Genomic DNA, 23765 nt, shown 5'->3' with positions numbered 1-23765 from the left:
CATGCAAACACAAACATTGATCCGAAAAAAATTAAACTTACTCCTGACCATCATCAAATACTAAACTACAATTACGAAGGCTAAAAAAAAAAAAAAAAGAATATGAATTTTACACAAAACAAAATTCCAGTGAAAATGTAAACGCCAGTGCTCGCAGGATTCATAATCTAACCTCGGCCTTCCGCCATGCTTGTTCTTGTTCTCTGTGTGAGATGCCCACGTTGCAGCACGTAAACACGTCGTCAGCTAGATCCTCAATACTGCGGGATGACAGATGCTCATCATGGGTCACGAACTGTACCGGTACTTCATGGACAATACGATATCGCGCAACCTTAAATATCAGCTTACAGTATATATTTTTTAAAAAGTCACGGGTCACTCCAAAAAGGTAATTCAACCGTAATAAAAATGCATGGCGCTCATACATTTCGTACATCTGCCTCACCTGCCCCTATGAACAAGCCACCACTGACTCGTGTCCTATTCGTCTGTCGGGCAACTAATAATAAAGATTAATCTAATAGACTGGGCACAAAATCTAGTTTACTGGCACTCAGGCTACTGTTTTGTCCACTCTGGCCTTGAGAACTGACAGAAGGACCCATGACAAGAAATAAACAAAGATCCAGAGGAAGGAAGTGGATATCCTCTTGCAGAGTCGGACAAATAAAAGACAAAAGCCATTAGCGCATCTACATCTGACCCTTTTATTTATATGCGCACGGTGTTTCTTGAGAGCGTATGCCTGAATGTGTGCGTCCGCAAAACGAATGGATATGGGTGGCAGGAGGAGCAAGGCATGCGGAAAAAAAAAAATCAATGGCCTGTCAGAGTCGAAACACCTCTGCCTGCAGTCGCGCTGCCACAGGCTGACAGCTAATTGTTTCTCGAGCCCTTTGCAGAGACCGTCACCATGGCGTATTACTATCAAAACGGCGAGTGGCACGCTGAAAGGTCAGTGGAATTGTTACGCGTCGTACCTGTCTGTGTCTGAAAAGGGCGTGACAAACGGAGAGCGGGAGAAAGACGACAAAAAAAAAAATAGTGACGGGGAGAGGAACCGATCAGGGAGAGAGAGAGAGAAGCAGAGGAAGAGAAGTGCACGTCAAAACACAGTGGTCTGAGGTGACCACCGGAATGGCTGTGAACAAGCAGTGGAGGAGGTTTTTATGAGTCAATTAAAAGGTTTGTAGTGGGTGTGTGCTCTTTGTCCGAGTGCACCGCTCTCACTGAAACAACACCTTAGTCAAGAGGCCTGCTCTCTTGACTTCTGACCTCAGAGTATTTCTGAAAGAGAGAGCGAGAGAGAGAGAGAGAAAGTGAGTGTATGTGAGTGAGAGAGAGATATTTGTATATATTATTTGATCTGGTTAGCAGGCAGGAAGCGCTATACTTCAAATTTAATACTTAGCCTGTATCACCATGACCTCAGAAACTGGCAAATGCCTACTGACTCTTACTTGACAAACAGTTCAGCAGTTGTAACATGAAGCCAAGGCACCTTTATCCAGTATGTTGTAATGTTTCACGGGAAGCCTGGAGCCTATTCCAGGGGACACTCTGGACGGAGCGCTAACCCAACACACACAGCGCAATCGCACACGCACTACGGACAATTTAGAAATGCCGACGTCTTCGGACTGGGGGACGAAACCGGAGTACCTGGAGGAAACCCCCGAAAGCACGTGGAGAACATGCAAGCTCTACGCACACAGGGTGGAGGCAGGGTTTGAACCTCGAACCCTGGAGGTGCGAGGCAGACGTGCTAATCAAATGTTTACAATTATAGATGTATTAATACAACGGAGCTCCACTAGCATGACATACATGGCACGACACTCATGACTGTTGCAGTCATGTGATTGACAAACAACAACAACGCTAGTGTCGTTTTTATTATATGGCATACCATTAGTCTAAACACACAAGCCTGCAGATGGAACGGGGTCCCATCCAGAGTGTATTCCTGCCTCGTACCCAGTGTTCCTGGGATAGCCCTTGGATCCACCACGACATTACGAGGTTAATGAGAATGAATGAATTACTTAATAAATTCTTCTCAACCTCTCAAAAGTACAGCTCTAAACGTACCAGGACATCCATTCACCATCCCTCTGCTGATGACATCATGAACAGTGACTAAGGATAATATAGGTCACTCAAGAGCGCAAATCGTACCTCCCTGTAAGTCTGTATGCTCAGAAAAGTAACCATGGAAACCAAAGTTAATAAGCGACAACTCTACCATGATGGAAGAACACCCGCCTACTTAATAATGAGGCATTTTTCCCCAAAGTATAAGTGCGCTACAAATTACGTTCTTGTTCATCAATGTAAACTCTGATCCTGGCGTCCAGTTACACTTTATCCGATTATGAAGAGAGACACCGCAATGCTTGCAATCTTTATCCCCTACTGAGGCCAACTGTAACACTGACTCCGTTTCATTGTCACTTCCATTATCCACGTCACAGCTTCTAATCACGCTCATATCTTTCTTCCTTCCAGATGTTCTGTCTGATGTTGATCGTGTATGGATTTCCTCGTCTTGTATTATAATTTTTTTTTTTTTTAAAACAGTGCATACCTCCCACCCCCTCCTCAGCCTGCACTCTTAACAGGAAACAGAACCACTAAATCATGTTGATAATGATGTGTAAGGCGTGACGCTGTATTCGACCGGGGAACAGATTACAGCAGCAGGGCAGCCATTACGGCTGAGCGAGCATGCACATCCCTAACCCTCCCACAGAGCAGTGAAGAGAGCGGGGACACGTCTCTTTTCTGACACTGGCCATTTCTTCTGGCTCTCCTACAGGCTTTGCGATTAGATTTGAAGCGCCGAGGCCATCCGAATAAAGCACTTCCTCGTTTCTGTCTCTCTGCGTGCGGCAAATGCTGGGTCGAGTGGACGAGCCGAAATAGCCCAATGTTTCCGGGTTGGTGTTTTTACCTAGGTGTGATCTGATTCTCTAACACAAAGAGCTCACGCCGTAGAGAACAGCACAAATTATAGACAGCCAGAAGACCATTCTCGACTTGAAGGACACAGTAGAAGACAAAGCTATTACACCTACATACATATTGTGTGCATGTGTGGGGGTGTGTGTGTGTGTCCAGGGAGCAAGGGAGAGGCGGTCTCCTAAGCAGTGGGTTTAATTTCATGTAAATCGATCATTACTTGCCTCCGGGGTGCCACACACTCCAGAAACAGTGGGACATTATTCAAATGAGCCTCTCTATAGTTGTAAAAAATGTAGCTGGGGAAAGCTGCGATCCGGTTCCCCCTCCGCCCCTCTACCACTTCATTAAACCCATCAAAGTCATCATGCAGTCTGGACAAATCTTCCAGATGAAGCATTTAAGCAGCGTTGACGTGCTTCCCAAGCCACAAAACATGCATGCGTGTTCATCAACCAGACAAACCTGTCCACATCCTCCCTGAAAGCTGACCTAAGGGTCAAAGCTGCCCTGAAAAGGAACTGGGATCTAGTCGACAACAGGAACAAAGCTTCAATCCACCGAAATCATACCTCAGTTCCTTCACACAAGCATATTCTGGATGTCTGTGTATGTGCGCGCACACACACACACACACAAAAACATTCAGTGCACAGCAAAAAAAATTACAATGGCAGCGTGACGATATCTTGAATAAAGGAAAAGTTATCTAATTTCTCTCATTATGAGATACACAACAAATATGCACACAAAATAGTGCAAACTGGTGTGCGTGTGTGTGTGTGTGTGTGTGTGTGTGTGTGAGAAAGAGAGAGAGAGAGAGAGAGAGAGTCCGCATATAACCTGTACCTCACTCACTCTCACACACAAGCTTGCACTATAGAAACATTTTTGCACATTGCTCAGTTTCGGTAAACACTGTACAACTCTATACAATTCCGCATTTGCATATTTTTCTCTACATATTCCATTCTATTCACATTACATTCTCTACATGTCTACGGTACTTTATTTTATTCTATTTTTATTGTGTGTATATCTTTAGCTTGTTGCTGGTCTGTTCGTTGTTGCACTGTGGGACGAGGAACGAAGAAAAAACTTTTACTAAGAAGAACAATTTCACTACATCACGTGTATGAGATATATATATATATATATATATATATATATATATATATATATATATATATATATATGCACACACACACATACATACATACATACATACATACATACATACAGCCTTTAACCTAAGATTATTAAACCTATTTCTAGACATAGTTACTCATTTCTACTTTATGATTTTCATATTCTATTACACAATTACAATTTTATTTGAATAGCACTTTTAACAAAGTCACAAAGCAGCTTTACAGAAATATATCCATTCAGGACAGAAATGTTCATTTCGAAGCTTATCCCTTAGATTAGATCATTTTGCTTCTTCCTAGAAATACATGCTTGAAATAAACAAAACTATCTACCAATAGTCTACTAACACTAACACTATCTACTAATAGTCTACTAACACTAACACTAACTACTAATAGTCTACTAACACTAACACTATCTACTAATAGTCTACTAACACTAACAACTAATAGTCTACTAACACTAACTACTAATAGTCTACTAATACTAAAACTATCTACCAATAGTCTACTAACACTAACTACCAATAGTCTACTAACACTATCTACTAATAGTCTACTAACCCTAACACTAACTACTAATAGTCTACTAACACTAACACTAACTACTAATAGTCTACTAACACTAACACTAACTACTAAGTCTACTAACACTATCTACTAACTACTAATAGTCTACTAACACTAACACTATCTACTAATAGTCTACTAACACTAACACTAACTACCAATAGTCTACTAACACTATCTACTAATAGTCTACTAACCCTAACACTATCTACTAATAGTCTACTAACACTAACACTAACTACTAATAGTCTACTAACACTATCTACTAACTACTAATAGTCTACTAACACTAACACTAACTACTAATAGTCTACTAACACTAACTACTAATAGTCTACTAACACTAACTACTAACTACTAATAGTCTACTAACACTAACACTATCTACTAATAGTCTACTAACACTAACAACTAATAGTCTACTAACACTAACTACTAATAGTCTACTAATACTAAAACTATCTACCAATAGTCTACTAACACTAACTACCAATAGTCTACTAACACTATCTACTAATAGTCTACTAACACTAACACTAACTACTAATAGTCTACTAACACTAACTACTAATAGTCTACTAACACTAACACTAACTACTAATAGTCTACTAACACTAACTACTAATAGTCTACTAACACTATCTACTAACTACTAATAGTCTACTAACACTAACACTAACTACCAATAGTCTACTAACACTATCTACTAATAGTCTACTAACACTATCTACTAATAGTCTACTAACACTAACACTAACTACTAATAGTCTACTAACACTAACTACTAATAGTCTACTAACACTAACACTAACTACTAATAGTCTACTAACACTATCTACTAACTACTAATAGTCTACTAACACTATCTACTAATAGTCTACTAACACTATCTACTAACTACTAATAGTCTACTAACACTATCTACTAACTACTAATAGTCTACTAACACTATCTACTAATAGTCTACTAACACTATCTACTAACTACTAATAGTCTACTAACACTATCTACTAACTACTAATAGTCTACTAACACTATCTACTAATAGTCTACTAACACTAACTACTAATAGTCTACTAACACTAACACTATCTACTAATAGTCTACTAACACTAACACTATCTACTAATAGTCTACTAACACTAACACTAACTACTAATAGTCTACTAACACTAACACTATCTACTAATAGTCTACTAACACTAACACTATCTACTAATAGTCTACTAACCCTAACACTATCTACTAATAGTCTACTAACACTAACACTATCTACTAATAGTCTACTAACACTATCTATTAATAGTCTACTAACACTAACACTATCTATTAATAGTCTACTAACACTATCTATTAATAGTCTACTAACACTATCTACTAATAGTCTACTAACACTAACACTATCTATTAATAGTCTACTAACACTAAAACTATCTACCAACAGTCTACCTTGCTTCTTTTTTATGTAATTACTTAACAGCACCTTCACACATTTCCGAACGCCTGATGAACCGTGTTCCAGATTGTGTATTGAGATCATTTGGTGTCAACCTCTTGTCAGCTGAACCCGTTCACGATAAATGGCTGGTCTCGCCTACCCCCGGCAGGGCGATGTTAGGTGAATCCTTCACTTTTGAGAAAAAGTTACAGCTTTTATTGCTGTTTTAAATCTACACCACCCTGCCTTGTATGGTTTTATGGCCAGCTTTTCATGCTTCCGAATGTCTTCGTTAGAAAGCTGCTTGAAACATCACACACCCGGGAAACGGTTTGGCCTTGTCGCTCTCCGTGGACATAAATCCAAATCTGAAATACATCTCGCTGTACTTTCAGAACTTCTCCTCCAGTGAAGCGTTTGCTGTCTAACTTGTGCTTATGAATTTCTTTGACTGACGTGTCTGTTCGCTCGGAGTGATCTTAAGGAGTTCTCCAAATGAAGACGCTTTCAGCCACGAAGGAGGCTGTAGCTAGCGAACACTGGAATTTAGGTTTAACTCTCACTGCAGTGCCATCACAAACCCCTGGTCGGGGGAAACCCTGATCTAGTGCTAGTCTTCTCCATGTTCAACATATGAAAGCTTTTACCAAAAAAAAAAAAAAAAAAAAAAAGGATGAAGCAGATTTTATTTATAAATTAAAACAAAAACAAAAAAAAACGAATAAAATCTGCTTCATCCTTTTTTTTTTAAAAAAAAAAAAAAAAAAAAAAAAAGGATGAAGCAGATTTTATTTATAAATTAAAACAAAAACAAAAAAAAAACGAATAAAATCTGCTTCATCCTTTTTTAAAAAAAAAAAAAAAAAAAAAAAAAAGGATGAAGCAGATTTTATTCGTTTTTTTTTGTTTTTGTTTTAATTTATAAATAAAATCTGCTTCATCCGTTTTTTTTTTTTTTTTTAAAAAAAAGGATGAAGCAGATTTTATTCGTTTTTTTTGTTTTTGTTTTAATTTATAAATAAAATCTGCTTCATCCTTTTTTTTTTTTTTTTTTTTTTTTTTTTAAAATGCACCAGAGATCTAGAGCACATTATCATTGAACATTCATCAGGCTCCATTCTATGCCTGAGGTACAATAACAACAACAACAATAATACATTTTCCCCCCTTTCACTTCTATTTGCCTTAATTTTACTGCCTCAATAATTTTATATTACTTTTATATTATTCTTCAAAATAATAATAATAATAAAAATACATAATTTAGATGAATATTTCTCTTCGTCTCTGTTATTTTTTTATTTACCTATTGTTTGCATAATTTACCATTTTATTTTTTGATGAGCTTTTGTAATTACTTCACACTTCTCACTGAACATTTTCAGCTAAATTTTATGATTATTTATTTTATTACTTAAGCCTAAAATTATACACATGTAACATTAAAAAAAAAAAAAAACGTGTGAGTCAGAGAGGGAGAGTCACTGATATTCTCATGACATAATCCAGGTCAGTATGAAGTGTCTTTCCTTATGTGGTCTTTATTTTGGCAGGTCGAGTGCTCTGCCCTTGGAGTTGAATAAATCCTGGAGCTAGGAAATGCACGTCTGCAATTCACATTACCCTCAAAGATGGACTGGAGCACTCCTTTTCAATACACACACACACACACACACACACACACACACACACGGCATGTTCTGTGATTGACAGGAGCTACGTGACACGCCAGGATCTAACCGTTTGAAAACGATTTGATAATGCAAAAATATTACTACCGCACCGAGGTCTTTAGCTCTGAAATGGAAGAAAGGAAAACGCTCTAAATCTCACGCAGCCTTCAACTTCTGCTACCTCTGAAACATATCAATCAGACAGTGGAAGTTTTGATTGCAGAGCAGAATTAGATCAGTCACTGGAACGCTGCCTGTTTTTTAATCTGCCTTTCAATCATAATTTACTTAACAGCTCAGCGCCACGGCTTGATGGAAAGTGATGAGGCAGTGGCAGAGGCAGAGGCAGAGGCAGGCCGCCAACGTAAACACGGCGCGGAAATAATGACGGGAGGACAAGAAGGGCGAGAGACAGAGACAGAGACTGAATGTATGTTTGTGCAAGAAATGATTATGCATTTTTCGAAACTGACAGGCACGGCTCATATTTCATTGACGTGGTGTGTGTGTGTGTGTGTGTGTGTGTGTGTGTGTGTGTGTGTGTGTGTGTGTGTGTGTGTGCGTGCGCAGACAACAGAAGCTCTGGCAGCCAACTGAGCACTTAATGAAAAGCACAAAAGCAGGGTGTGCTTGGAAAATAAAGATCGCCGTTTAAGGGAATCCTGAGAGTAATCACCTCCCTCGCTGTCTTTACCGTCTTTCTTTTCACTCCGGCAAACACAAAATCCATCCTTATTTACTTAGGGCATCTCAGAATAACCTTCCTAACCACCCTGAGCCATATTCTTCACTTACTTGTGCTCCTCCTCGTCCTCACTCACTCCGACTGGCGCTCTTCAACAGGACAGCAGACACACTGAGAGAGAGAGAGAGAGAGAGAGAGAGAGAGAAGCGGAGGGAAATGAAAATCATGAATGAGAAGACACAAACACTCCTACAGCCATGTGTGAGACTGTGTGATGTCTTCATTTTACGAACCTGAGCTCTTAATAAACATGCTACATAAAGATTTTCCACACGGAGAGGTATTCTCGCCAGATCAAATCTTTTCCCCCCCTTGTTCATGAGGATTCAGGACATAGTTTTGGCTCAGCCATTCGTTCTGAGGCTATTCTTCAGGTCTATAATCATCTTTGTGGTGGTATTTTTCTAGAAGAGTATTCCTGGTTGTATTTTGTTCCTTACATAACATACCTTGTATGCAAATGAGGGCAGGTGGGAAGCAGGAAACGCCCCCCCCACCCCAAATAAATATTTCCGCCTATTACTATTGCGACACGTTTAAGCATCTATAAGTCTTTCTACCAACACATCTCCCACCTCTCTGCATTTCTGAGAGGCTGTCTATCCAGCAGGAGCGTCGATCTGGGCTGCATCTCCGCACTTGCCTGGAGTTCTGATTACGGCCTACTTCTGAAACTGACGCGGATAAAAACAGCGCGCAGCGGAAGCACAGCGTGCAGTTGAAAGCCTGGCTGTGGGGTTCCTAATGACGCCCGGGATGATCATGATTAGAAGTGGAAAATCGTGATTGTTTTAGCGACACCCCTTCTGGCAGACAAAGCCCCACTCAGTGAAACCCATCCAGCGGTTCCGCCCATGTCGGGCTGGATGAGAGAGCGCGCACGTCACTCCTAAGAGCTTGGTCCTCTTCCTCTCCGAGCATCTCGGACATTACGTTATGAACGGGTGTGTTGCATCTTTTGCTCACATAGCCCTCCCTATTACGCAGGAAATCAGTGTCTAACCGGCATGTGCAATGTTTTACTGCCTGTCTATGTCCACACATGGAAGCACTGCCGTGGCCTGGATGACGTCTTTGGCTCAAATCTCATCCTGTCTTTTATCTCGAAGCAAGCTTTCTCCGTCTAAACGCGTCTCCATTTGTGTGCACTGTCTATATCTATATACTTACATAGAGTTATATATTAAAATGTGTTGCCAGATCTCAGAACCCTGCCCCGTTTTCCCCCACCAACGAGAACCAGATGTTTGTAGTCATGTTTCTGAATTCGGAAATCTTTTGCTTTTCCATTCTCTGCTTCTCCTAGACTTTCTATTCTTTCCTCCCTATACACTCGCTATTAGAAAAAGCTTATGCATTACGCTTGTGAGATATATTAATATTATCACCACTGATTATATTATATTATATTAGCAGACCTGCCAACCGTTACACATTTCGACCACCACAAAAGCATTGGTGTTAGAGAGTAACGGGTTAATGTTTAAGTGCAGTGCATTACTGTTATTTAAGCTACTGGTTGGTGTGTGTGTGTGTGTGTGTGTGTGTGTGTGTATGGGGGGGTTATACTCACAAAGATAACGTGATGTTACACTAGAGAGTTGCCTGTACAGTGTACACACACCCTTTCACGCTTTAGGTGGCTCACATCCGCTTTAAAACTTTCTACACATGGCTGTTCCATTAACGTGACTCAAATTGAATATGGTTTGGCGTACAGCATTAAACCAATGAAAAGGACAGGGAAGGGGGCGGGGGGGGGGGGAGGAGAGAAAAAGAAAAGACTACAGGCAAACTGGCAGGGACATCAAAACTAGAGTTGCTGCACATGAAGCAACCATATTACACATTAAAAGACCTGTTTGTCTGCCAAGTGAAAACGGGTGCAGCTTGAGATGCAAGACTAGTTGGGGATTCTTAAAGCAAGACCGTTCCTCGATCATCAGCTTCCACCATCGTCCTTCCAACCAACTGAAAGAGCAGAAGGAATTGTAGGGCTGCACCGTGGAACGGCCCAGTTGTGGGCGACGTGGTCGAGAGAGGATCCAAAATCTCCTCCCTAAGCCCTCAGTGTAATAGACTGGGAGACCAATGTGCTCTACTGGAAACAGTGATCACTCACTCACACACACACACACACGCACAGCAAGCCAAGATGGAGGTACCACACTGCTTTTCGTCTTTCCCACGCATCCAGCAAGGGTCACGTAAGGTTAGCATTCAGGGCAGAGATCACTGTGAAACTCAACCGAGAGTATACTAAAGCAAAAAAAAATACAAATAAAAATCAGGAAAATCTGTATGTGAGTAAAGTCGCGACCCCTGTGCTTGACTTCCTGATCTTTTTTTAATTCTAGTTTATGAGATCCATACCAGAATGCCTTCTACCTCTCTGTGTGAAACCGTCATCCAGAGACAGATCTCTCTCGCTCTCTCTCTCTCTCTCTCTCTCTCTTCCAGCAGAAGCTTGCATAATTCCAAACCTTCACCCCCTGCAATCCTCCCATCTCGCGTGACCCCCAGCTTCCTGCTCTCCCTTTCGGCTTAACTGCAGGGCTTCTGGCCGGTCAGAGAGATCAACTCTGAGCCTCAGGGGGTCACAGCAAACAGGGTGTCCAACTACATCGAGGCCACGTGAAGCATGAAGTTCCTACATACCCTACAGCCTCTAGTTTTTACAGGTGGGTGGGTGCTGGAGCGATACATACAGGAGGTGCAACACACAGAGAGATGATTTTTGAGAAAAAGGGGGGGAAATAAATGACTGCTTTATGTCGTTATTTTCCTTTAATAAACATTAAGTTTCGCCTGAGCGGGCAAGAAGGCTTTACAAACTGATGAGACGTGCTGCTTTCCAGTGCAGCCATCCACAATATCGCTTGAATTTTGTAACTTTTGAACTTTTAACAAGTTTTAAAGAGCATGGCCATAAATAAATGGGAGTGAGTTCGAGCACGAAAACAGAGCGAGAAAGAAAAAGAGAAAGGGAGAGAACGAAAGAAAAGAAAGAAAGAAAAAGACAGGCACACAGTATGAGGCAGTAGTCTGTATGAGAGACAGTATGAGCAGTAAGAGGCAGAGCGGTATGAGGCAGTAGTCTGTATGAGAGACAGTATGAGCAGTAAGAGGCAGAGCGGTATGAGGCAGTAGTCTGTATGAGAGGCATTCTGAACAGTAAGAGGCAGAGCAGTATGAGGAAGTAGTCTGTATGAGAGGCAGTATGAGCAATAAGAGGCAGAGCGGTATGAGGCAGTATGAGCAGTAAGAGACAGAGCGGTATGAGGCAGTATGAGAGGCAGTATGAGAGGCACTATGAGCAATAAGAGGCAGAGCGGTATGAGGCAGTATGAGAGGCAGTATGAGAGGCAGTATGAGCAGTAAGAGGCAGAGCGGTATGAGGCAGTATGAGAGGCAGTATGAGAGGCACTATGAGCAGTAAGAGGCAGAGCGGTATGAGGCAGTATGAGAGGCAGTATGAGAGACAGTATGAGCAGAAAGAGGCAGAGCGGTATGAGGCAGTAGTCTGTATGAGAGACAGTATGAGCAATAAGAGGCAGAGCGGTATGAGGCAGTAGTCTGTATGAGAGACAGTATGAGCAATAAGAGGCAGAGCGGTATGAGGCAGTAGTCTGTATGAGAGACAGTATGAGCAATAAGAGGCAGAGCGGTATGAGGCAGTAGTCTGTATGAGAGACAGTATGAGCAATAAGAGGCAGAGCGGTATGAGGCAGTAGTCTGTATGAGAGACAGTATGAGCAATAAGAGGCAGAGCGGTATGAGGCAGTAGTCTGTATGAGAGACAGTATGAGCAATAAGAGGCAGAGCGGTATGAGGCAGTAGTCTGTATGAGAGACAGTATGAGCAATAAGAGGCAGAGCGGTATGAGGCAGTAGTCTGTATGAGAGACAGTATGAGCAATAAGAGGCAGAGCGGTATGAGGCAGTAGTCTGTATGAGAGACAGTATGAGCAATAAGAGGCAGAGCGGTATGAGGCAGTAGTCTGTATGAGAGACAGTATGAGCAATAAGAGGCAGAGCGGTATGAGGCAGTATGAGAGGCAGTATGAGAGACAGTATGAGCAGTAAGAGGCAGAGCGGTATGAGAGGCAGTATGAGAGGCAGTATGAAAGCTCAGGCAAGCACATGCTTTAATGCAATAGCACAGCATGGTTAAGTTTGTTTACCAGAAGGAAAACAAACACACAAAAGAACAAAAGGAGAGCTCTGTGACTAACCAAAGCCGAGGTCAGCTCCACTACTGACTACTGACAGGTCCTTAGACACCGTGAAGGAGGGAGTGAGTTTCAGAAACTAGTATAAAAAAGGTTAAGCGGAATGAAGGAAATGCTTCAGAGAGAAAGCAATTTCACTTCTCATCATGAGCTGTGGGGTTAGAGAGCGAGAAATGGGACAAGGCCTGTAAGAGTGCAGACTCATAAAACCATTACACTGCTCATTTCTCATAAAACATTCTCTCTCTCTCTCTCATATCACACTCACACAGTGAGGAGGGCCAAGAGACATGCTGGACTGTCTGAGCTCTGTTTAACTCACACACACTCAGCTACGCTCCATTCTACACACTCTGATCTAACACACACACCCACCCACCCACACACAGAGAGAGAGACAAAGACACACACACACACACACACACACACACACACACCCACGAGGCGGAGAGCTGCTCAAAAACAACTGAGCAACCCCTCTTTCCCAGGAGCTTCTATCCAGCAGGGGAAGGACAGATGAGCTCATATTTTTAGATCTGGTCTGTTTAGAACGCATATACACTGAGTGTGTGTTCGGAGGCTCATTGTGCTGCTGGAGTACATTTTTTTGTTTTTTGATCCTGTGCTCCAATAACACAGAAAAATCACGATGCAGACACAATGCTGGTTTTTGTGAAGGAAAAATCCCCCCTCCGCCTCCTCCCAAAAAAAAAAAAAAAAAAAAAAAAAACAATTTTCGTCATGGACCTATTTAAAACAGGATGTCGGGACCTAGGTCGCATCTCGAGCTGAACTCGGTTCCGATTTATTCCAGGAGCACTATTTTGGGTTGGCTTCCAAATATCCCCTATGCCATCTGATCCATGTTTCCAAAGAGCCATCTGATCTACGTCTCCAGCATGACGGCAACAGCCGTTGACGAGTCAACTCCATCTTGGGGCGAATATGAATGCCAGACATGTTGGAGGCATAGAAATCAACACGATATGCTAAGCTATTCGACTAGATTTCCTCAGAACTGGAGCTTCTTTCGTTCCTGTACCACCGAAAAAGGGGAACGAGCAACTACGGCAGCGCAATACATAAACCGTTCCTCATCCACCCTTTACTTTGTCTATTTAGTTCTTATTACTTGGATTCCGCCTACCCAAGTATCGTTGCCTCAGCCATTGCCAAATCGATACGTCAATCTGAATCATCCAATCATCACACGCCTATTATATGTATACGTATATCATGCAGCTTTCCTGGAGCTTGAGCAAAGCCTGACATCTATTTATGAGAAAATCATGCTTAGTTAGCACATCAGTAGTGAGTCAGTATTTAAGGCACGGGTTTGCTGATCAGTATGTCAGGGGTTTCAAGCACCAACGTTGGGCTTTTGAGCAAGGCACTCCACCCTCTCCGCTCCCGAGGCCCTCCATCGTGGCTGACTCTGCGCTCTGACCGCAGATTCCGAACAAGCTGGGAAATGCGAAGAAAATTTCACAACGTATACGTGACAAAATGAAGGCTTCTTCGTCCAAAAGCTCTTCACTCAGCTGGAAAAGAACCTAGATGTAATGTTTGAGTAAAAATGTACTTATATTTTCTTAAAACAGAGATAAAGTACATCACAGGCCAAAAAAAAAAAAAAAAACCTAACCCTTTGGCCTCTTCTCTATTTTTGGCTGTTATCCGGAATTCAGCCACGACGACATCCAGCAAGTATTCCAAGCGCATATTCATAAAGTAAACACGCCCCACTGGATATGTGCCTTATATTTACAGAGACGATGTGTTCAAGAGTGTTAAAGCGAGCTGGTTTGATGGTTTGGATCTTTTCGTTCTCGGCACTCCATGTGCAGTGCATCACACACTTTGCCAGAGTGTACAGATTGGCGTGTCTCGGATTATTCGCCTAAAAAGGTCTAACAGACGTTTGGCGAAACCTTGCCAACCCTGCTGATCGTTGTTATTATTAAGGGAGCGCATGCACACAATTTCTATTTAAAAAAAAAAATAATTGAAAGACATGTACAGTATTTTTATTTAAAAAAAAAAAAAAAAAAAAAAAAAGCAATATATTTGCAGAGAAAAGCTGCACTCGCCCCTCAAACAAAAAAAAATTGATGATACAGAGCTTTTTGTTTTGCTCCTTAGTGTAATGGTACACCTACAATGAAAAAAAACATTCTTTAAATGAAATTAAAAGGTTTTTGCAACATTTTCATTTTAAAAGTTCAGCACTTTCCAGGAAAGTTCTTAAAAACAAAACTCTGATGAGTCATGCTGTACTACTGTAATGTTCGCCAGAACACACGTGTCCCGCCTCATAGCGCTACACTAGCGGCAATCAAGGTTTCTCTGTCCATTTTCCTTCACGCTTCGCACTTCTCACTATCCCAGGGTCATTATTTATCCGACAACTTCCCTTTTTCCGCTGTTCGCCATACAGATGTAGTTTGCTACGCTACTGGCGGGTTTGTCCCAAAAATGTAGGCATGGAAAAACCACAATGCGTCCAGAAGTCGCAGGTCAGAACCAGTTCACTGGTGTGTTTGTGTATTTTGCACGGTTCTCACAGAAAGCAGCTAAAAATAAAGCCCTAGTCGTCTATATCAAATGAGATTGAGGTTATTTTACTCTAGTTCAGTTATGCTGCTTTATCTGCTTTTCTTTTCTTCTGCAAATAATAAAACGGGTTTACAATGACCCAACCTTAAACACTACGCTCACATGCTAGAGCGTAAATAAAAATGAATAAATAAATAAATAATAATAAAAAAGATTTAGTTTGGATTATAATCACAAAAGCTATATTTAATAGTGCGGTTTAAAGCTAAGTGTGGAGATAATTTTACGGAAGCCCCTACAGGACACAGAACAGGATAAATCACAAAGAGAAAAAAAAAAAACCCAGCAGATCATGTTTACGTGTTCTGATCTGCGGCTATGTTCGGCAATATTTTGCAGTGCGTCAATATTAACAAGCTACACGTAAGCACTTTGGAAGAGGGACGTCTTCACTTTCGTTGCTGAGCGAACTGGGTGGCAAACTTCAGCTGAAGCACTTAATGTGCTCAATATTCTCCTCTAAGTACTGCTGCGGTTTTATTTACCAGAAATATCAGCAGCTTTATCATGTCTTTATTGTTCGGTGGGGATTAATCAGACACACACACACACACACACACACACACACGACGCTCAGGACGCTGGAGTCTGCGTTTTCACCGGTTTGATAGCGGAACTGACATGGGAGTTTCACACCGTAGTCATAAATAAAATAATGGCACCCTTCAAGTTTTGGTTTTGTTTTAAGTTTTCAGAACATTTTTGACTTTCTTTCAGGAGAAAGTGCGCAGCAGTCTGAGCTTAGACTCTGCTGCTGGAACAAGCAATGGAAACCGTCGGTGGAAAAAAGCCAGTTCACTTCGGCTCTGTATGATGGACTGATCCATTACAGTGGGACATATTGCTCCGACACACACACACACACACACACACACACACGACTCTACAAGCCAAAAACACTCAGTGGTCCTCATAGCAATCTCCTGAATCATGGATTCACTCAGGAACACACACACACACACACTCCAATTCCTGCCTACAAAGGTGGACAGAAATGTCAATTAGTGCACTATGGGCAAGAAAGACACAGGAAGAACCAGGCGAGCAAAACAGAACGAGGACGGAAGCAGAGATGCCGCACGAATCGTCAGCTTCACACACGCGAGCATAATCGGTCTCACTGAGTGGACAGGAGGACGTGTGAATCTAATTCTAGCACCGGTCACCTTGTTCTAGCCATCTCCTTCATGCTCAGACTGGGATGGAGGTGCATGAAGGCCGGTCACTCTGAAGCAGACGAATACCGTCAGTGTGGTGTTCAGCTCTCGGTGAACACATGATGAATAAACTCAACTCTTGCACACACACAGCCAGTCAATGGCCAATGTGATTAAAGATGAAAGAGTGTAGTGCACATGCCTGGCTGTGCTGTTCAAGCAAGCCCGCTTAATCTCCGTCCTACTTTTCTCTTCCAGACATGAAAGAACTTCAGAGCAAGGGGGAAGAGGGGAAAGAAGAAAAAAAAAGAAGAAGAAGAAATGAAACACAGACACACACGCATACATATTATGTCTGGCCAACAACCTTTAACTCGTTTTCAACTTAATACAGCAGACGATTATTTCCAACAAATTCCGCAAGTATCACACAGGAAAAGAAAAAATAAACTCATAGGGAGATACTAAACAAAATAAATTTCTAGACTGTTGATTCTTAATCCCTGTCGTCCCCGGAAAAATAAACCGGCTGCTACTTTTAAACGTTACACGCAGCAGACAAAATTATGAAAATACGCAAGCTGTTTGGAAACGAGAAAACTTTCCACAGTACTTGGCCTTGACTAGAGCTGAAGTGTGCTTACACTGCTTGCCAGATCTGTCTCCCTTGCCCCCTACCTCGAGAGCAAGATGGAGGATATTTGATGGAAAAAGACGACAGCACCTGCTTAGAGCCCAGGAGGCTTGGCGCAGACTGACTGGTTCCACCATCGTATTCATCACATGGCTCTGATGAAGCCTGCGCCACCTGGCCAGCCAAACCTCCCGCTGCTCCCGAAGCCTTACCTACTTACCGATGAACTGAAAGGTCTTCGCGAGAGCGCGACACGTTTACATTACGAACTTTATGCAAGAAATGGAGGACTCTCTCTCGTTAAGACTCTCTCTCACCACCGATATGCATTCATTTCCATTTTATAAAGTCTCGCACTTACATTCATCAGTACAGTGAGATGGCAACTTGTCCTTCAGGTTTCTCGAATAATTATTACTATATTTACAGTAAGGTATTTGTTTTAGACACCTGTTGCCACAATGTTGGCGCACGCACTTCTATCGAATTTCTTTGTATGCTGTAGCGTTGCAGTTTCCCTTCACGGGAACCTGTGCTCAAAGAAATCCCAGTAAAGACATGGGTTGTGAAGGTTGGATTGGAAGAACTCGAGTGTCCTGAACAGAACCCTGACGATGAACCGGAACGACGACCGCACCACAGACCTCCTCACCAAACGTCAGCGACCTAACCTCACTAGTGCGCTTGTATCTGAATGATCACAAATCCCCACAGCCACGCTCCAAAATCTAGTGGAAAGCCTTCCCAGAAGAGTGGAGCGCATTCTAACAGCAAAGTGACTAAATGTGGAATGGGATGTCTGATGGATCACATACAGACGTGACGGTCAGGTGTCCACAAACTTTTGGCCATAGAGTGTATTTACCTTTACAGGTTCCAACGACACTTTTTACCCCCCTTTTTTTTCTATTTCAGCTCAAACAAACAATCTCCAGTTTCATTTCTACTGAACATTCCTGCTGAGCATTTCTGCTGAATACTTTTTGATCACGTAGTACACCGTTCTAGAAGGGAATTCTTTATAATCCGGTGTCACCCAGATGAGGATGGGTTCCCTGTTGAGTCTGGTTCCTCTCAAGGTTCATGCCGTCTCAGGGAGATTTTCCTTGCTACCGTCGCCTCTGGCTTGCTCGTTAGGGATAACTTCGCACATTTTAAATGTATATTCTGAATTGATATGTTTCTGTAAAGCTGCTTTGTGACCATGTGCATTGTTAAATCCGCTATACAAATAATACTGAATTGAATTGAATGGAAGTGAACTGAATTGAAGTGAATTGAAGCATACAGCCTTTCTTGGCTTGCTAGAAGGATCTTTGTAAGTATTCTTACATACCTTGTGCATATCACGGACATTCATCTTTGGGAGCTCTTGCAGACGCAGACTAAAATACTGCTATTGAGAGTGTCTGAATGAAGCAGAAATGCAGGCGCGACACTAAAAAGAGACGCAGAAGTGTTTGTGAGTTGAGCCCGTTACTACTCTTTCTACCACTCAACCTGATCATGTGCGTGTCGGATCGAGACGTGAGGATGGTTACAATCACAGCTGAATAATTTCATTTCCTCTCCCACTACAACCCCTGAGTGCCCCCCCCCCCCCACAAATAGGAGGGTGCATATGTTTGTTTTTTTTTTGTTTTTTTTAATTTTGTCAGAAACGTTCACAGGGCATTGGGCCTGGACTCCCATATTTCGCAACAAAAATAATTGTGCAAGTGGGAGCTTTGCTTCCCTTTTATGTGGGCGTGAGCAAGTGGTCAGATAAGTGTGCATATATACACACAGACACACACACAGTGCTATGAAAAAGTATTTGCTCCATCCTGATTTCTTCTGTTTTTGTGTAGATCTCATGCTAAATTGTTTCAGAAATTAAAATAAAATCTAAGATTAAATGAAGGCAACCTGAGTAAACACAAAATACAGTTTTTAAATGATGATGTTATTTCATGAAGCAAAAAAGTTATCCAATACCATCTGAGCCTGTGTGAAAATGTATTTGCCCCCGTAAGTTACCAATTCCCCAAATCTATGAAACTGCATTCATAATGGGGTTCAGCTGGACTAGACACAACCAGGCCTGATTACTGCAAACCCTGTTCAATCACATCAACACTTACATAGAACTTTTTCAACAGCATGAAGTGGGTTAAAAGGTCTTACCTAGTAACACACTAACGAAATTCCAGAAATGATGAAGAAGGTGGTGAGTGAAATACATCAGTCTGGGAAGGGTTACAAAGTTATTTCCAAGGCTCTGGGACTTCAGAGAACCACGGCGAGAGCCGTTATCTCCAAATGGAAAAACTTGGTACAGTAGGCAACCTTCCTAGAAGTGTCTGATCTTCCAAAATTCCTCCATGAGCACGGCAACTACTCTTCCAAGAAATCACATAAGAGCCACAAAAGGACAAGATCAAAGGACCTACAGGCCTCTCATGCATCAATAAAGGTCACTGTTCATGACTCCACTATCAGAGTGGCGAGGCGAAAACCACCGCTGACCCAGAAGAACATTAAAGCTCGTCTGAATTTTGCCAAAACACACCTCGATCTTCAAACCTTTTGGGAGAATATTCTGTGGACGGATGAGTCGGAAGTGGAACTGTTTGAAAGTCAGGGGTCCCGTTACATCTGGCGTAAACCAAACGCAGAATTCTACAGTAAGATGCGTGTGATGGTGTGGGGATGCTTTGCTGCTTCAGGATCTCGGCAACTTGCAGTAATTGAGAGAAACATGAATTCTGCTCTCTACTAGAAAATCCCGAAGGAGAATGTCCGGTCTTCAGTCCCTAAGTTGAAACTCAAGAGCAACGGGATTATTCAGCAAGACAGTGAGTAAATCCTAGTCCTAGAAGCAAGTGAAAGACTGATCTCCAGTTATCTGAAGCATTTGGCTGCAGTGATTGCTATTAGAGGTGGCACAACCAAATTTTAAGTTTAAAGGGGGCAAATAGTTTTTCACACTGGTGATTTTTTTTTTTTGCTTCAATAAAAATAAAAAACTTAAAAAGTGTGTTTACTTATGTTATATACACATAAACATGAACCTACTGCGCTGCACAATGCATTTACAGTGAACATTCCTTCATCCTTAGTAACTGCCTGGACATTAGGCTACAGGTTTATTTATATTGTGGAAAATACAACCAGGTATGTTGATTAGTTAAAAGACTGCAGGCAGATACATACAAGAATATTAACCGTGAGAGCAGGATTAAAGAGACAAATGATGAACTCGAGTAAATGTACCAGAGGCTGAGGTAATGTCAGAGCCAGAATTCACAGACCATGCTGTTAGTGCTGGCATTTCTACCTCTGGCTCTTTTCCAGTGTTTTCCAATATTTCCAGGGCTTTAGAGGTAGAGTATATTTATATTTCATTCGAACACGTTAAAAAAAAAAACCCCAAAAAACGTCAGGTTTCTCTTACTTCGGGTTTAAATCCGAACACGGATACGATTCCAAAATATTTGGAGCACAAAGCGCACACGCAGCATTAGCTTTCTCAAATGATCACAGCTCATTAGCGTTAAGACTCCATCCGGGATGTTGGCAGAGCAGCAGGTCGAGCGTCTGGTCATGTATGGCTTCAGCAGCGAGTGAAAACAAGAAGCGCACAGCCAAGCTTGGCTCTAAGAGGAGCTGTCACCGCCACACTTGGCCCTACTCCTTCAGCGTTTCTGTGATTAATGGTACACAGTGAGAGGAAAGAATTTGGCTAAACAAGTGCCTGAACGGAGGCCAGCATACAGATCACAGGTGGCATCTCTCAAAAGATATAAACCCTAACGTTCATCATATCTCATGTTCTGAGCAGAGAGAGGTAAACACTGCTCGTCCGAGTCTAAGCACAGCTTCGATTAACAATATTTATTTCCAGTTTCTTGGAATAGCGCATGTAGTTACAACGACGATGTGTCGTAATTGTTCTAATTTCAAGCTAGCATTTTCATATCGCTGTGTTGATGTTGAGCGTTAACTGTTCCCAATCTTTAACAGAAATAAAGTGGGTCCAGTCAAGTAGCTTTAGTGTTATTCCAACAATATACAGCTAGTACAGTACAAGCTCTAAACATCATGAATTATATTTATGTGGACGATATCCTGACCTACAGGTTCATTTGTGGGGAAACGTGCAAAAATTACGACTTCAAATTCCCACTCAGGAGTCGACTCGAAACGGTTTTCGAAATGGGATTAGGTTTCCCCTCCTCATAGGACGTCAAGATTCTTATTAGCTATTGCGTCAGTCAGTCCATACAGGATTTCATAGAGTTTTTTGTTATTGTTGTTGCCAAAAATGCTCGATTTTACTGCAGGTTCCCCCCCCCGTTTTTTTGTGGACAACTACATCAATTTGGCGAAATTGTTTTGCACGCGCTTTCGCGGTGTTGTTAGTTGGGACTTTTACTTGAGACTTTTAAGTTGTACTCATGTTTGACGCACGGGAATGGAAGAGAGATTTGGCTGAATGCGTCTCGGCTCAAATCTGCGGGAAAACTTGCAAGCTCTGCCGAATATTGCGCGGTTTGCTTGCTTCCGCGTTCGTTCCTGCGATCAGAAAAACCTGGAGAGACTTATAAGTGGTGAACTTGTGTGCTGTAAAACGACTGACGTTGGTCTACTCAGCGATGTCCCTGCCATTTTTGTTTTCCTCGCCAGACGGAATTATCCCGGGAGTGGGTGGCATCTGCTAATACGTATGAATCAGAATTAAAAACATGCTCACGAGCGCTACCCCGGTTCAATCCACCCACAGAAATAGACGACGCTTCTTTCCTGCTCGTGGCCTGCTTGTGTCTCAGCAAGGAGGGATGACTTCTGCGTTAGATTTACCTTGTGAGTGGTAATTCACAGATCGGAATAACATCATTTTGAACCTTGGGGCATTTGATACATGAAGTGGAGGAGTGGGGGGAATGAATACTCAGCGTCCTGGGTAGAACAAATGAATATGCCTGTATGTAAATTCATTTAAAGCAAATACTTGTATATACACAGCACGACGTATTTAAAAGGTAAGAAGTGTTACTTTGTTTCCTTCTGATGCTCCGCACAGCCATGTTGCCTTGACGTCACTTCGAATCAATTTGTAGTTTAGAAGACTACCCCAAGTTAATAGGTAGGAATTTCAAGTTGACGGGGTGTTTTCTTTGCTTTTTCCTGGTTGGATGTTGGGAATTACAAGCTGTGACAATGAGTCAAACGCTGCAAGATTACACCTAGCTGGAATTTTTTGCAGCTTACATACCCCATCATCATGTGTTCTATCATTATGGGGTTTTTTTTTTTAAGGCTACTAAACATGTATTAGCAGAGGTAGAGGCTGGAACGCAATGAGATAATCTTGATGTTTAAATGTTGCGGTAGATGACACTGCTGTAGAAAAATAGGCCTCTGGTTAATTACTCTGTTCTTATTACAGCCTGTGTAGCTTTTTAAACCAGTTTGACACTCGAAGCAGCAATGAAGATTGGTTTGGTCTTTTACACTTTGTCTTTCCCTGCCAATCATTACACAATCTGACCAACCAACACAGTTCTCAGGTGAAAACCTTGATGTTTTATAGTGTTTAAGAACAAATAAACGGTTTGGAAGGATACGGCATTCGTGAATCCCTTTGAAAAGGCTTATTAAGTGGCAAATCGTTAGTTTCACAAATAATTACATGCAGTCGTATAATCTTAGTATTGGGACAACACGAATTTCTGGTGCAGGTGCAACCCAGGGCACCCAAACCTTCCAGCCGTCAATCACCAACAGAAAAGGAGAAACGTAAGCATCTTATGTGCTCCGTAAAGGTGATCAAATAAAAGGTAACATGCCTCTGCGTTACGGAGTATCACTGACTGCAGGCGATCGAATACCAGTGAAAAACAAACAAACAGTGACCGCGTTTGGATGAATAGAGAGAAAGAAAGCAGGGGAAAGAGGGATGGAGTTATGTGAGGGAGAGGGAAAACAGAAGGAAACAGATGAACTGTGCTGACAGTCTTCATGGGGAAGGGAAAAGGGAGCAGGGAAAAGGCCAGAGGGGGCAACTGAAACATTCCAGACGTGAGGCCTGAGAGAAAGAAAGAGTGCGAGTGAGTGCTAGAGAAAGGAAGCGGGGGAGGGGAGAACGAGATTCGAAGACTGTGGGAAAAGATTACTCAAGAGCTGTAATATTCACAAAACAGTACTATGTCTCTCTCTCCATCTACATCTATATATAACTATATATACACACACACACACACACACACACATCTATAAATATAAAAATTTCTCACATGTTCAAATAAAAAGGCGAACAAATAAATGTTTTATTGCAACAAGCAAATAAACGTGAGTCATTATTTCTTCAATAACCTCAACAAAAAACACCACAAACTGCCTTTTACAATTGTTGGAGCAGGGTTCAGGTTAAGTTACAGAGTTCTACAGAATCGTTTCAAGAAATTGTGACTCGAGTAGCAGCACTTAATACCGCAAACCAGGAGAGCGCTGGATTACCCAGAGAATAAAGAGTGAGACCACATTAGAGCACATATGGAAGAGGAGGAGGAGATGGGGGAGGAGCACAAACAGGCCTTTAAGG

General features: G+C 41.9%; 1 protein-coding gene across 1 annotated transcript in view; it reads right to left on the bottom strand.

Annotated features, from left to right (window-relative positions):
• The window catches only part of plxnb2a.1 (plexin b2a, tandem duplicate 1), a 115271-nt gene that overhangs the window by 50021 nt on the left and 41485 nt on the right, over nt 1-23765 (bottom strand). The window contains exon 2 of the mRNA XM_053650555.1: nt 8592-8652. The gene's annotated coding sequence lies outside the window, so the exon portion shown is untranslated. The remainder of the gene's footprint in view (nt 1-8591; nt 8653-23765) is intronic.

This window comes from Ictalurus furcatus, chromosome 19 (assembly GCF_023375685.1).
Source record: "Ictalurus furcatus strain D&B chromosome 19, Billie_1.0, whole genome shotgun sequence".
Classification (NCBI taxonomy): Eukaryota; Metazoa; Chordata; class Actinopteri; order Siluriformes; family Ictaluridae; genus Ictalurus; species Ictalurus furcatus.
This window is presented reverse-complemented; position numbering and strand designations above follow the sequence as displayed.